The sequence below is a fragment of the Falco cherrug genome, chromosome 2 (assembly GCF_023634085.1).
Source record: "Falco cherrug isolate bFalChe1 chromosome 2, bFalChe1.pri, whole genome shotgun sequence".
Classification (NCBI taxonomy): domain Eukaryota; kingdom Metazoa; phylum Chordata; class Aves; order Falconiformes; family Falconidae; genus Falco; species Falco cherrug.
The window spans coordinates 77093898-77106947 of record NC_073698.1 but is presented as its reverse complement, the minus strand read 5'-3'; the positions used below and the strand labels follow the sequence as shown (position 1 = coordinate 77106947).

The 13050-nt window shown below is 37.3% G+C and overlaps 1 protein-coding gene across 1 annotated transcript in view; it reads right to left on the bottom strand.

The window, feature by feature from the left end:
• Nucleotides 1-13050, bottom strand: part of SIM2 (SIM bHLH transcription factor 2) — a 59035-nt gene that overhangs the window by 26630 nt on the left and 19355 nt on the right. The gene's annotated exons all lie outside the window — the stretch shown is intronic.

The following is a 13050-nucleotide window of genomic DNA, read 5'->3' as shown; positions in this document are numbered from 1 at the left end:
TTAAAGATTTAGCAAGTAAAGAAGGAGATGCTGAATATTAAAATAGGAGAAATCAGATGAGCTGTGAGAAGAGTGATTACTAATGCATGCTGTCCTGCTGCAGAGGTTAATCACAAAATTGTGAGGAGATAGTAAGCATGACAGCTCAGTTATACAGGAAAAAAGCCTGTAGCATAAATATCCAGCACCTTCTGTAAAAGGAAAGTAACTGAAGATGTCCAGGGATATAGCAAAAGTCTCCAGTTGTGAAAGATAGAAGAACAGTAAATGTAAAATAGGCACTCCAGGCTATGCGGTGTATGTAACCAATTATCCTTAGGAGTTAAGTGATTTTATCAGTCAGAATTAAGTTTTGAAAAACTGCAAAAAATATAACTTAAAGCATCTAGACCTGGTAATGTAATTATCAATATCACTAGTGTTCTTTCAAGCAAATGAGTAAGCACAGCACATATAAACAACAGAAAGAATCTTAGGCTATCAAGAAGATAACAGAGAGGAAACCAACCAAGTCCTACCTGTTCTTAAGAAGTTAAAGGTTGAGACAACTGTGGGTTAAGCACATATACATGAAACTTAAGAGACAGAATAATGAGTAGTAAATTGTTATGACTGAAACAGAATATAAGCAACACTGAAGGAAAATAGCCTTTTTAATTATCAGAAAATATTCATACCATCTAATAACGTAGCTTAACCACTATATTTAGTTATTCTCAAATGTTAACTATATAAATGCATCACTGTAAGTGATGTTAATGCCTTTCCTTTGTGTTAAGAAAATGTTAAAAATCTCTTTATAAACTATATCAGTTATAGAGAAAAGATGAAATCATCAGCTAGTGAAGGATGAGAAACAAAATGCTACCGAATAGACCAGAAAGTCTTATAAAGATGTTCCAGCTGAGTTAACACAACAAAAAAAAACGAATAAGAACAATCTTTATTGTTTTTTATCTTCTGTATGTATCAAAGAAAAAAATGGTAATTCACTCAAACCGTATAGATATTGATAACTACGTACTGCTCAGCTTTGAGTTTGGTCTTTCTTTTTTCCTTTTTTCTTTTATGGAAAGGGAGATTAAGAAATAAAACCAGATCCAATGTGAAGATATTTTCATCTCTAAAAAAAGAGACCCCATTTGTCTGCATGAGGATGTACTTCATATTATTATTAGCGATAATAAATAATAGATAAAACACTATTACAGCACTGTAATCTCCGTGTATGTATTCTGTGTGTATTTGGATGGATGTAACTCGATGTATTTACAGAACAGTATTTTTAGAGCTGCAAGAAGCAGAGAAGATTTCATGAAGCGTAACAGTATCTCCCATGGTGAACTACTTTCCAGCTGTGCCTTCACAGCACCTGGAACCGAGACAACTGTATCTTCACACAGTGTGGTATTGGGGATATTTTAGATTGGAGTAAAACAATCTCATATGTAAATTCACATTTGTCACTGCAGGAGGCATTATGTGTTATACATTATATTGCCCCATACACTAGAGCTTCCAGAAGCAAGCTGAAAAGCTGTAAAACTGGAAAGCTGGATTAGAATAGAATAGAATAGAATAGAAATTAATAGAAATGAATAGAATAGAAATTAATAGAAATGAATAGAAATGAATAGAATAGAATAGAATAGAATAGAATAGAATAGAATAGAATAGAATAGAATAGAATTAGAATAGAATAGAAATGAATTGAATAGAATAGGATAGGATAGGATAGAAGAGAAGAGAACAGAACAGAATAGAATAGAATAAAACAGAACAGAATAGAATTAGAACAGAACAGAACAGAACAGAACAAGAATAGAATAGAATTAGAATAGAATAGAATAGAATAGAATAGAATAGAATAGAATAGAATAGAATAGAAATGAATTGAATAGAATAGAATAGGATAGGATAGAATAGAAGAGAAGAGAACAGAACAGAATAGAATAGAATAAAACAGAACAGAATAGAATTAGAACAGAACAGAACAGAACAAGAATAGAATAGAATTAGAATAGAATAGAATAGAATAGAATAGAATAGAATAGAATAGAATAGAATAGAATAGAATAGAATAGAATAGAATTAGAATAGAATAGAATAGAATAGAATAGAATAGAATAGAATAGAATAGAATAGAATAGAATAGAATAGAATAGTTCAGTTGGCAGGGACATACAACAACCATCTAGTCCAAGTGCATGACCACTCCAAAGCTGACCAAAAGTTAAAACATGTTATTAAGGGCATTGTGCAAATGCCTCTTAAACAATGACAGGCTTGGGGCATCACCCACCTTTCTAGGGAGTCTGTAAAGAAATGCTTCTTAATGTCCAGTCTAGACCTCCCCTGGTGCAGCTTTGAACAATTCCTATGTGTCCCGTCACTGCATACCAGGGCAAAGAGATTAGCATCTCCCTCCACTTTCCTTCCTCAGGAAGCTGTAGGGAGCAACGAGGTCACCTCTCAGCCTCCTTCTCTCCAAACTAGACAAACCCAGATTCCTTAGGCATGCCTTGCAGCCCTTTCACCAGCTTTGTTGCCCTCATTTGGATGCATTTAAGGCCCTTCACATCCTTCTTAAATTGCAGGGCTCAGAACTGCACAGCCCTCTAGGTGAAGCCACACCAATGCTAAATTTGCTAAATTCAGTGGGATAATCACCTCTTGTGGCTGGTTGGCTATACTGTGTTTGATGCACCCCAGAATGTGGTTTGCCCTCTTGGCTGCCAGGGCCATACTCAGCTTAGCATTAACCAGCACCCCCAGATCCCTTTCTGCAGGACTGGTCTCCAGCCATTCCTCTCCCAACCACCTGAGTTTCCAAAAAAGTAAGCAGTCACCTCATGGAGATGGCAAATTTTGCTGCAATTCATGCAAAACATCACTACTGTTGTATCTCCTACTCAGCACCATTTCTTTCAAATACCGACTATTCCAGAAGGTTCACCATATATGATGAAATTTGTGTGTTTATTTGCACATTTTCTAGCATTTGCCCTAGCCATCTATAATTCTGACAAACAGTTCTGTATTTCATAAGAAAGGTTTTAACGCATTTTCCTTTACAGGCGTACTGCAGCTTTTCCCATATTCCCCTTTACTTTCTATGTCAGCATCTATTTTCCCTCTTTACCTGAATGTGACTTATTTCCCTCCCCCAAACAATTTTAACATAACTTGGAAATTGATCCTTCTTTTCATAAGTCAGTTGAAGAATTTTCAAAGTTTGCAGATTCTTCTGTTCAAACTTTTTGCACGAGATGAGTCAAGAAAATGTCTCATAACTGTTATCGTTAAAAATAAACCTCCACCCCCACTTCTAAATTGGTAAGTATCTTGAAAGGCTCTGATGAGACCTTCCTGAAAAGCAGACCAGCCATCTTCGTACAGCTTTTAACATTTCTCAGAACGTATTGATGTGTTTATCTGCTACAGGAATTAGAGATGAAAAGCAAAGCTTTAGGGTTCTTTCTAAATGTTTACCCTCCCATTTTTGGCACAGTGCTTTTCTTTAGTTATGCGGAACACAATCACAGGTCTATTTTTCTAGCAGACAAACACTTCCAGTATTTGTTATAACTTGGATTTACTTATGATAGCAAATCCCTGATTTTGTTTGCCTTGTATCGATGTTTAACATTTGAAAGTGATTGTCCTCTCCCCACTGCTCCACAAACTTTTATTGAAATGTTTTTAAGAATGATCTGTGAGTCACTCGGGTTTTATCCTGGAATTCCAATTTTCCATTTTTCCTCAACTGGGTGACTGGTAATAGTTGGAAATTAAAACTAATGTAAGTAAAATACTAGTTTTGATCAACATGATCATACACTTTGAGCAGATTTCTTTGTCTTTCTTTCTGCTCTTCTTTGGAAGGGTGTAACTAGTTACTGAGATCCTGACTTTTCCAGTGTGTCTACTAGCAGATATTTTAATAAAATTGAGGTATCATTTATAATGAGGGGGAGGTACTGCAAGTCAGAGTCCATATCCATGTCCAAGACATCTATTTCAAATGCATCGCTGTTTATTTTTTAGCCAAACTCCATGTTTCCCTTATCAGACTCAGAGAGGTTTTTCTATTCTACTAATATATTACTATATTGCCTGCTCATTATGGAGAGGCTCCCTCCCTGAAGCACTGCTACCATATAGTTGAGTAGATTCAGTAAATGTTATAAATGAGGCAGAGAGTAAATAGCTTCATTCAGATCCCAGCCCAAAGTTATCCATATGTTAACATCCTCACAAAGCTGAAACACAGCAACCTGTGACTGAGAACACAGAAAAACAGTGCTGTCTATGGACATACAGAAGATATATTTCTTTCTCACAGCACCAAGTACCATTTCTATAAAGAATGCCTTCTCCATTAGTCCCTTTTATTTTCTTAGCTTCCTATATCACGGATTATGGTTTGACTACAAGTACTAGTCAAGAATAAAATAGCCTGTTTATATTTTACAGATTTTTATTTTCTTATTCTCATAAACAGAATAAGTATCACAGTAAAGAAAATGAGTCTTGCTAATTTGGACAAAGAATTTGTGCATTTGTTCACTCTTATTGCACATGACTGCCAAACAGGATTCTCCAAGCATTTCTGTGAAATTATGGTTAGTTTTATGGAACCCAGAATTGCCATCCCTGGGGGTGCAACTATGAAATCCATCTTTTCTTTCCACTCCATCTTTCATCTCTTTTGAAAGCAAACAGCCACAGAATTCTGTGGTTTGCATGCTGCTTGCACAGTGGACTGAGAAAAAAAATCATCATAGTTTTTTCCACAACTTCACCTCTCATGCCTTTATTTTCTCTAAGGCAAAAGCTACTATTTTATATGTCTTTTGCAAAGCTCCCAAGTTTTGACATTAGCAAAATATGGCATTGTTTTATTGCAGAACCACTTTGTAAATTAATATACATCACCATGCAAACTGCACTCTGCTGCGCCATGCACTGTTTTAAGAATGTATGCCTCATCTGTCACTATGAAAAATACGAAGCAGCATTAAAACTGGGAGCTCTTGACACAACTAATGATTCATGTTCGCTCTGCATGGCAGCTTGGGTGCAATGTCAAATCTCAGCTATAGTGTAGAAGATGAAAAGAGTTCTCTAAGGGCACGATTAGACAAAGCACTGAGCTCACGGTCACCTGCTTCTACCTTTCCTCCCATCTAACTTGTGTGGAGACACGTGCCTGCCTCAAGCTAGTGCAGTCCTCTGGAGACAAGGCATGCATGTGTGATAAGCTGTGCTCCATGTCCCTGCTGGACTGTTTTACAGGGTGGAAACACAGATACCGCAAGTTCATGTCTGGATAACACTTTACTGCCCAACCCCCAAAACACTCTGGGTTATTTTTGCTCGTTCAGTTGGTTATTGCCTTCTTAGCTCCTCTGTAGTATGAAGTCACACATGTTCTACTCTTATTTTTGTGTAATCTGCAAAGCATCTGGGTCCCACACAGCACGTTGCTGACTAAAAGAGCATGCAAGTATCTTGGCTAGTCTCCTGTGAGCATAAGGCTATAGCTTTTGTGAGGCACGGGAGAAAGAATGTCACAAATTCTACCCCTTAACTCTGAATGAGGTCAACACCAACTTCCAGAACAAAAAAGAGGCAAAAGCGTTGTAGGTGCACACAAAAGAGAGCTTGCATAGTAGCACACACAGTTTTAAGGTAGTCCTTGAAGCGGGGAATCCAGGACAGGGCCAGCATGAGAATGGGCTTGTGAATGCCTTTGATGGACTTTGCTCATGACAAATTCAGAAGCAGGCCTGGAGATGAGTTAGTGGAAAATGAGGAGTCAGACCTGTAAGCCTGGTGCTTACTAACCATCTTTATTATTGCTAGGCTAAAAAGAACAGTGCAAAAGTGAGGTTGTGATCAAAACTATTCTGCAAGACAAAACACTGCATGCAAAGGGATGTATGAAAACAACATTTCCCCCTTCTTACTTGGTCAAACTGATTTCAAGTAGAGAGAAAAAACAAACCAGACATGCTTTCCCTTCTCCCTATTACACTGCAGCATTGTATATACACATGCAAGTTACAGGCTTAAGTGTTTGAGAATACTCATCTTCTTTTTAGCAAATGAGTGGCACTGGTTGAATGATAAAATATAAATACCTTACATGGCAAAATTGCAAATTAGAGAGCGAGCAAGAGAGAGCAAGTCCCTACACACATACTAAGCTAGAACTGAAGTTTGTGGGCTGACTTGTTTTGTCCTGGTAATGTTCTTGCTATGGTAGGAGAGCAATCAGTTGCTGTCCTCTGTCCTAGAGTTTCAAGCTTGCACGTGCTGCCCAAATTTCGTCCCTATTTGGTCAGTTTGTTCTGTGTCCTGACTGTATGCAGAATCCTGTCAGTGCTGCAGAGGGTAAATTGTCTCTACTACCATTCCTGTCACCCAAACTTAGATGTTTTCCAGCATTTGCCCAATTTTTCTTTTGCTCCTGTAAATGATGCTTCTAAACTTTTCTTACAGGAGAAACTCAACAGGGCACTAGGCAGAAAGGAAACAAATATCTTGTGCAGTCTGAAGCACTCTACTATCTTTGATATATAGTATGGCTAATTACCAACAAAAAAAGATTTTTTTAATGGGGTGACAACAGTCTTCCCTCTTTTCCACTTTTGTACATCCATAATAATAGTATTTTCTTGGTTTCTCAAGTTTAAATTAACACTAACAAACAGTGGTAACAGGATCATCCTGTTAAACCTTTATCTTTCAATAACAGTTCTCCTATAAAATATTTTTAGATCCTATAAAATATTTTAGATTAATTAAAACAAAAATTTATATCAACATTTCTTTTGTATATGTGCTACTAGAAAAATGTCTTTAAAACTTAGTGTAAAAAAGACTTTTCCAGATGTCCAATTTTCTATTCCCTTCTTTTAATACTGAATGAAATGTACGTAGGGAAGATGTTCTTCCCTGATAGGAACAGGCATTTGCTTCTTCGCTGACTGATACAGTGCTCTTTAAAGCATCAACCAGAATGGAGAAAGTCTGACACAATGTATTCCAAAATCCTTGTGTAACTTACATTAGGCTTATAACTAGTCATATAAGAATTATCCAGTTATTAGCAGACAACCGAGATGTCTACAACAACTGCAGTATTCCTTTTTCCCTTTGTCTGCTCTGGAGCTTGTTAATAAGCTGGGTTTAGTACACTGTGCTTTGGTGTGCAAGTCAGCAAAAGCTGGGAAGCTATAGACATTTTAAAGGATTAAAATCTCAGAAAAAAACATATGAAACCAATAAAAGACACACAATGTCTGATTCCAAATGCACACATGGAAGAGAAACACACAATGCTGAATCCCTCTCAGCATTGCTTAATTGCTTGTCTCAGTTATCCTGCAGTGCAAATATCTCTTATTTCATGTGCTTGCTTGCTTGCTTGTATTCAGCTGCAATGATGACAGATGGACTGACTAGTCATATCCAGCCTGCACTACCCTGATATTTCATACACAAATTTTCTTCTTTATTCTTAGAGATATGGTTCAGGAGGTACAGCGTTTTCCAAAAACATCCAGATGGTTTAGTAAGTGCTACTATCCTGCTACAAGCCTACCACTCTATGCTGCTAACAGAAAAATTTCTGCAAAAATGGTTAGTACAGACACACTTGACAGCAACATAATTTGAGGGCTTAAGGTCCCAACTTATTGTAGTATGTGCATCCCAGCTTGTGTCAGTATGTTGTTTCATCTAAAGAGCATGCGAGGGGAAGCTGGATGTAGTCAATAATCCTGGTGCAATCCTCAACATTCGGTCCCTGAAAGCCAACCACTATTTCAAACACATTCAAAATGCTTATCACCTCTGGACAAAGCACTTTGTAACAGTCACTTCACAAACCTTTGCCAGCATTTTGCCTCCCACCATATGCTGAGCTGTAGCAGCTCAGACTTACTAGCCTGACAGACATTTAGTTTTACACTATGTGTGAAGTGTGGAAAGGGGTCAGCTCCTCACATGCCTCCATGAAGTTCTGGAGCTATTGTTGGCTAGGCAGAATTTTGCATGGCACCACAACCACGACCTACTAGGTCTCCTGCAATAAGCAGGGGAGATACGCAGCATGCACTGAGTGTCTACAGTGAGCTGTAAACATAATCTTGCAGTCTTCCAAGATTCAGAAACTAATGTTACCTCCTCATACCCACGTGTTGGAGCCTAGCCACCCTGCTGGATGACTACTTTCTGCCCCAGCAGGAGAATCTCATCCAGTGGACCAAGTTTGTTAGTTCCACTGCTTGAAGAAACAGAAAAGAAAAACTTTCAGAACTGGAAGTCCTCAAGGAAAGACAGCATGCATCAAACCCACTTTTCTACATCCTAAGAAATTAGCTGCTCAGCCCTACACCATGAAACAATTCCTATGTTCCTGTTAGTGAACTGTTGCATGTCTTAGGATAGAGGCCCAGGAATCCCACTATCAGCCTATGCAAAAAATACAGGTGGTATAGGCAGTGCAAAACTGAGGTGTAAGGCTTCACAGTACAAAACCAAGCCAGAACACACTGAAATGCTGCAGACCAGAAACATTTTAAGCAATATTTGGAAAGTTATGAAAGGCTAATAAAGTTACCTGAGATCTGAGCACAACCCAGTACACATCATTTGGAAAAGATACCAAATCATTCTCTTTTTTTTTTTTTTTCCTTTTTCTTTTCCTACTAACTCATCCCAGTTGAATATAATGGATTAAATTTATTACAACTGGTGCAAAGTTGGCCTAAAGACTCATGTGCGGTGATTTGCTGAGGCATACCCTACCTTTAATATATATGTGAGAGAAATTATTCTTTTTCCCCACCCCAGCTACCCTCAGAAAGAGAGTCCAGCTGTTGGTTTCTTTCATAGCAAGGGATCAGTACATATTGTTTTACATTTTCAATGCCGGTCATGCAACTAAAAAGGCAGCTTAAAGACTTTATAAGTTAAAGCTGAAATTCTCCAAAGCCTCCACAGATCACGGGGCTTATGGCTTTCATGGAGTCATAGCTTGTAGACCTTAAAGGACAAAAAGGAGCATTAGATCACAGATGTAACCTGTACATTGCAGTTCATTAAACTTCAGTCAGGTACTCTTGCACTGAGCTCAGTAACTTCTGTTTGCCTAAAGCGTATCTTCTATAAAGGCATACAGCCTTGATCTGAAGACATCAAAAGAGGAAGAAACCACTGCTTTCCTCAGTACTTTGTTCCTGTGATTAATCAGACTCCTAGTTATAAATGTATGCATTATTCTAATTTAAGCTTTTGTGGTTTCAGTTCACAGATATTAGTCCTTGATATGTTTTTTCTTCTAAAACAGTCCTTTAGTTCCCAGTATTTTCTTCCCTTGGAAGTATGCACGCACAGTAATCAAGTCACTTCCCAATCTTCCTTTTGATAAACCAAACAGATGGTGTTTTTTCATCTCTCATTATAAGCCTTTCCAGTCCTTCAATCATGTTTGTGGGTCTCTTCTATACTTTCTCCAAACTGCCATATTTTTTTTAAGTGGACAACAGAATTACACAGAAAAATCCACTGTCCATTTCACTAATACTGTAAAAATAATACAGTATTATTTTCATCCTTAATTCATCCTTGCTATTCCTGTTTACTATTCCCCTGCTTATATACACAAGGATTTTCCATTACTCCATTTTGCCACAGCTTCACAACAGGAGCTCACACCAAGCTGTTTTCTTTTATGACCTTTAAATGCTTCTCAGAATTGCTGCCTTCCAGTTTCTTGCCCTAAAAGCTTTCTTTGCCATAGCTTGCTATAGCACCACATTGGACTTATCTGAAGAGTGATGACACAACACAAGAGCTACTTCACCAACATCCATTTTCCCAAATTTTATTACATTTAAGATTGCTATGAAGTCCCAGCTACTGGAAGCATGTGATTATTCAATAATTTTTCACTGTCTTTATAAAAACAAAGTATCTACCCTCCTATATTTGAAGATGGGCACATCTTGTTGTACCTGAAACATTAGGAAGTCCAGGGCAAACTTAAAAAATTTAGAAGTTATAATTGAAAAAGGCTTTTGCCTGTTAAATTGATATATTATTTTTGAGTACCAGGCTGAGTTATATGAAGAAAAACAATGTGACAGTAAGCACAATATAAAGAAATACACACTATATCAGCTTTTATGCAGTGAGCAATAGTTTGCATTTCCCTGAGAAATAGAACGCATGCAAATAAAACTTCTAGAGCTCAACAGCTGCAAGGCTTCCACCTTTCTCATGTTGTCTGGTCTTTCAGAAAAGCTTCTAAGGAATTGATGAAGCACTGGACGTACAAGGGAAGGTTTGAAGAGGATAATGAGGGACAATGAGGAAGATTAAAAGCAAATGAAGAAATAAATAAAGGGATAGCATAAAATTTTACTAAGACTGTAAAACTGAAGGTCAAAAGTAATCTGTACTCTGGGTTATTCAACACCACCAACAGAATGCCACAAAGTATAGATACGTGTGTTCACATTTGTGATTTTATTTCTATCATAATGGATCTTATCCAGCTACAGCTGCTGAAATAGCAACTGAACTAGAAATGTATATACGTATCTGAGAATTAGCTGAAGAACACATCTTGAGCAAGTAAAGTTACATGAGCCAAGCTGTAAATTTGTGTTATAAACCTCTGTGTCTGAGGTGCAATATTGATTTTACTCCTGAGTAATACGACAGATTGGAGAGATCTATAAATTACTAAAGTTATAAAAGGAATTATTTTATTTGACCCTGTGACTTGATGTTTCAGACATGTTTTAAAAAAGAGATAAAATCAAACTGAAATGACAAAAAATGCTCTTTAGAAAGTCTGATTTCCTTTTTATTAGAAAATAAAGCCACTTTCGCCCAACCTCCCTCTGTTCTAAATTATTTGTAGAACTCCATGTTTCATTTAAATGTTCAAAATATCTACTAAGGTACAGACAGAACTTTCTTCATTCCTGTCGTTTATTAAGTAGGTTTCAGGGCTTCACTGAAGAAAAATAGAAAATCTGCTTTGATTTCTGTAGCCTAGGTAGTTTCAGGTTATACCTCAAGATACATATGTACAATGTATACACTGCAGAAAAGAGAACTACTGGCACAGGGCAGACAAATATAAATAAATATTTGGTCACTCTGTTCATTTTAAAAAGATTTAGCCATGGATTCTGGATATTTCAATACACCCAGTCCACATGTTTTATGGAGAAGAGACACACAGAAGTAAGATTTGCATTAAATAATCCCTATACAAACCAGAACACAGCTTAACTCCTTTATTTATCTTCTCCAAGTCTAGGAATCCAAATAAGGTGCTGTTGTTTTGAGGTTTTTACCAACTTCCTCTGCCACACAAAATTTTACACAAAACAAAACGTGTAAATGGATCACATTTCAGAGTAAATTTTCCTTTACCTTTGCGCTATTGAGAAATCAGAGCTTGATACTAATAACAAATAGCATCTATGTAGAATGAGGTAAAGAAAGCTACAGAGAATGAGGAATGTATCTGGGGCTAATTATACCATCAGCAGAATTTCAGACTGAAACAGCACAACTGAATTTAAAAGTTTCAATTGTGTGCAAAGTCTTTTGAGACACAACCAGAACAGAATTATACTTCACAGCGACTAGAATTTGTTAAGGAAATAAAGAATTTGACCATAAGTAGAAAAAATGAGAGACCTGATTGTTTCAGAAAACAAATGCTAACAGACATGATAAGCATCCAGAGATATCCAAACATAAGCAAGAAACAGGCAGCACCTATTTCTGAACAAAAAACCAAAACCCAAAAACCTTCTGGAACTGCAGTACTAGTGTGCTGTCTCACTGCTTCTAGTAAAACAGAGCCATTTCACTGAACAGAGAACAGGAAGAGCTGCAGGCTTATTTGCATTTGACGTAATTCCAATCAGTTGCTCATGACTTTAAATCTGTAAAAAAATCTCCAGCTAACAAATTTTAAAAAAAGAAAGGTAACAAAAACAGATTATTGCCACTGGCAAAACAGTGGGTATAAAAATGTCTTACTACCAATTCTGGATACCAGCAGAACTGCATGATAAGTCATGCATTTCAACCAGAAGTGTCCCCTCTCCTGTCAATAATTTAGGAAAAAATAAAAAATTTGTTTTAAAAAATGTCAACATTAAAAAAAAAACCAAACTGACAAAGGAATGAACAAACTGTGAAGTAGTCAAGTAACAACTAGAAGGAGAAGAGTCCAAGAAAAATAAGTTTGTTTTTTAAGACACCAAAGGGTATGCAAAACAACCTGTTTAGGGAGGCAGAGGAGAGAAGGAGACTAAGATAATTCTTCCATTTACACCACTCAGACCAGTACATATGCTTCCAGGCACATTAAACTTCCCTGCATGCAGGGGGTACATGGTTATGCACTGATGGAATCACAGCAGTCAGAACTGCGGTGAGATCACCAACTACAGAAAATCCATTGGCACCAGAACTGTGAAAAAAATGCCTGATCCTAAACAGAGTTGTAGTTCAAATCCAAAGCTTCTCATGCTTTTAGGAGCTGTCCTTTAAGAAGGCCAGTAAAAACTAGCAGAATGTGAGCTCCAGCTGATTAAGTAGTTATGAAATATATGTGGAAGTACATTGTACACGATGGAGCCAGGTTATTTCTGGTGTTTTAAAGTTAAAAGAATTGCTCCTGAGGAAACGAAAGCTACTGAGGATTATAGTGCGAAGATGAGCATATCTTTGTTAGTGATATAGTAGTTACAACACTGAAGTAACAACTTAATACACAAAGGGTTATGTTAATATTTATGTGTGGTGGCTAAGCACAGCCAGGGTGGACAGTCTGATCCAGGCGTTCACATAATCAATGAGAGTTCTGCTGTCTTCCCTGACACTCCATCCAGCTTAACATCATGCTGTATGGGTACGCGTGGGTGAATCATCTGCAGCACCTGAACAGGATGTGTGGAGAGGCTTGGTGAATCAGTGATCCAGTATCAAGGCAAGCGGACATTA